The following is a 3336-nucleotide window of genomic DNA, read 5'->3' on the forward strand; positions in this document are numbered from 1 at the left end:
ATAATAATAATATGAAAGATCATGAGAGGCAAGTGTTTTGGGAGCAGCTGAGTGAGTGTGTTAGTAGTTTTGATGCACGATACCGGGTTATAGTGATGGGTGATTTGAATGCAAAGGTGAGTAATGTGGCAATTGAGGGAATAATTGGTGTACATGGGGTGTTCAGTGTTGTACATGGAAATGGTGAAGAGCATGTAGACTTATGTACTGAAAAAGGACTGGTGATTGGGAATACCTGGTTTAAAAAGAGGGACATACATAAGTATAAGTATGTAAGTAGAAAAGAGGGCCAGAGAGCGTTATTGGATTACGTGTTGATTGATAGGCGCGCGAAAGAGAGAGTTTTGGGTGTTATTGTGATTAGATTTGCAACTAGAAGGATGTCTGATCATGATCTTCTAGAGGCGAAGGTGAAGATTTGTAGAGGTTTTCAGAAAAGAAGAAAGAATGTTGTGGTTCAAAAGAGTGGTGAGAGTAAGTGAGCTTGGGAGGAGACATGCGTGAGGAAGTACCAGGAGAGACTCAGTACAGAATGAAAAAAGGTGAGAACAAAGGACGTAAGTAGAGGGGGGGGGGGGGTAGGAATGGGATGTAGATAGGGAAGCAGTGATGGCTTGGGCAAAAGATGCTTGTGGCATGAGAAGCGTGGGAGGTGGGCAGATTAGAAAAGGTTGTGAGTGGTGGGATGAAGAAGTAAGATTATTAGTGAAAGAGATGAGAGAGGCATTTCGACGATTTTTGCAGGGAAATGATGCAAATGAGTGGGAGATGTATAAAAGAAAAAGGCAGGAGGTCAAGAGAAACGTGCAAGAGGTGAAAAAGGGGGCAAATGAGAGTTGGGGTGAGAGAGTATAAGAAAATTTTAGGGAGAATAAAAAGATGTTTTAGAATGAGGTAAATAAAGTGCATAAGGCAAGGGAACAAATGGGAACTTCAGTGAAGGGGGTTAATAGGGTGGTTATAATAAGTAGTGGTGATGAGAGAAGGAGATGGAGTAAGTATTTTGAAGGTTTGTTGAATGTGTTTGATGATAGAGTGACAGACATAGGGTGTTTTGGTCGAGGTGGTATGCAAAGTGAGAGGGTTATGGAGAATTATTTGGTAAACAGAGAAGAGGTAGTAAAAACTTTGTGGAAGATGAAAGCCGGCAAGGCTTGGATGGTATTGCAGTGGAATTTATTAAAAAAGGGGGTGACTGTATTGTTGACTGGTTGGTAAGGTTATTTGATGTATGTATGACTCATAGTGAAGTGCATGAGGATTGGCAGAATCCTTTCATAGTGCCTTTGTAAAAAGGCAAAGAGGATAAAAGTGAGCTCAAATTACATGGGTATAAGTTTGTTGAGTATTCCTAGGAAATTATATGGGAGTGTATTGATTGAGAGGGTGAAGGCATGTACAGAGCATCAGATTGGGGAAGAGCAGTGTGGTTTCAGAAGTGGTAGAGGATGTGTGGATCAGGTGTTTGCTTTGAAGAATGTATGTGAGAAATACTTAGAAAAGCAAATGGATTTGTATGTAGCATTTATGGATCTGGAGAAGGCAAGGATGGGAGGGTGGAAGGATGGAATGAAAAAGATTTTAAGCGATCGGGGCCTGAACATGTAGGAGGGTGAAAGGTGTGCACAGAAAAGAGTGAATTAGAACGAAGTGGTTTACTGGATTCAACATGCCGTCATTGGACTCAATCAGGACGTGTGAAACGTCTGGGTAAACCATGTAAAGATCTCTGGATCTGGATTTGGAGAGGGAACTGCGGTTTCAGTGCATTACACATGACACCTAGAGACAGAATGTGAGCGGATGCGGCGTCTCTTTGTCTGTTTCTTGACGCTATCTCGCAGACGTATGAGGTGGTGATGCTGATACCTATGAGTTTGGGTGACACAGGATATGGATAAGGGCGAACAAGTATAATTAATTATACATGTATGTAAGAATGTATATGTATGCATATGTGTGTATATACTTGTATATTTCTTTATATATCTACGTGTAAATGCACATACGCATATATATGTGTACATGAGGAGATATGTCTTTCCTCGTCTCTTACCTTTCGCTTTCTAGGGAACGCGAAAAACGGCGGAGGTCAAGACTGAAATAATTGAAGCAACCAACAATGAGAATATATTTCTCCACATTTTGGACATGGCAAAATCCAGGGATGTTTATAAATTTGCCAGTGACTTCTGTGATAACAATGAAAAATTAGATGTACTGGTAAACAATGCTGGGTGTATGATTCGCAATAGAGGAGTGACAGAAGACAACATAGAGAAGAACTTTGCAACAAACACTCTTGCTCCCCACATTCTCACATCCAACCTTCTTCCATTATTAAAGAAAAGTGAAAAATCACGGGTGTTGATAGTTACATCAGGGGGAATGTTGGTTCAGAGGCTTAAGGCTGATGATTTGCAGTGTGAGAAGATGAACCCATTTGATGGTACTATGATCTATTCTCAAAACAAAAGACAACAGGTGGTGATGACAGAGCAGTACGCCAAGCAACACCCAGAGGTTCATTTTTCCTGCATGCACCCTGGCTGGGCAGACACTCCTGCTGTTAGGACTTCCATGCCAGAATTTTACAACAAGATGAAGGACAAATTGAGAACTCCAGCAAAAGGAGCAGATTGTGCGGTGTGGTTGATAATATCTAATGCAGCCTTGGGCATCCATCAGGACTTTTTTTCCAAGATAGATGTCCTGTACCTACGCACCTGCCACTAGCGTCTACCAAAGTGAGCACCACAGAAGAAGAACAATTTATGTCAGCTCTTGAAGAATTAGCAAAGACTTTCTCGGCATGACTTGGACATTTGTCATGGTCTAAACATGTTGTAGAAATTGCATTTTAAGGGAAATGTACCTGGCGGACTTTTCATGAACGTTCTAAATCATTCTTTGCAAATTATCTTTTTTAAGTTTACAATGTTCCTTTCTAGAGTATGGTTTACTTAACCTTATGAGGTTAAATAAGTTATATCATCTAAAGTTTTGAACCACTTGATTACTGTAAAGCACAAATATATGCCTTAAGAATAAAATAGGGGATAGGGGAGAAAGAATACTTCCCACGTATTCCCTGCGTGTCATAGAAGGCGACTAAAAGCGGAGGGAGTGGAGGGCTGGAAATACTCCCCTCTCGTTTTTTTTAATTTTCCATAAGAGGGAACAGAGAACGAGGCCAGGTGAGGATATTCCCTCAGAGGCCCAGTCCTCTGTTCTTAACGCTACCTTGCTAACGCGGGAAATGGCGAATAGTATGAAAGAAAGAAAGATATATATATATATATATATATATATATATATATATATATATATATATAT

General features: G+C 40.4%; 1 pseudogene; it reads left to right on the forward strand.

Moving 5' to 3' along the window:
* The window catches only part of LOC139759674 (dehydrogenase/reductase SDR family member 12-like), a 7357-nt pseudogene extending 4298 nt beyond the window's left edge, over positions 1 to 3059 (forward strand).
* Positions 3060 to 3336: the final 277 nt, after the last annotated feature.

This window comes from Panulirus ornatus, chromosome 33 (genome assembly GCF_036320965.1).
Source record: "Panulirus ornatus isolate Po-2019 chromosome 33, ASM3632096v1, whole genome shotgun sequence".
Classification (NCBI taxonomy): domain Eukaryota; kingdom Metazoa; phylum Arthropoda; class Malacostraca; order Decapoda; family Palinuridae; genus Panulirus; species Panulirus ornatus.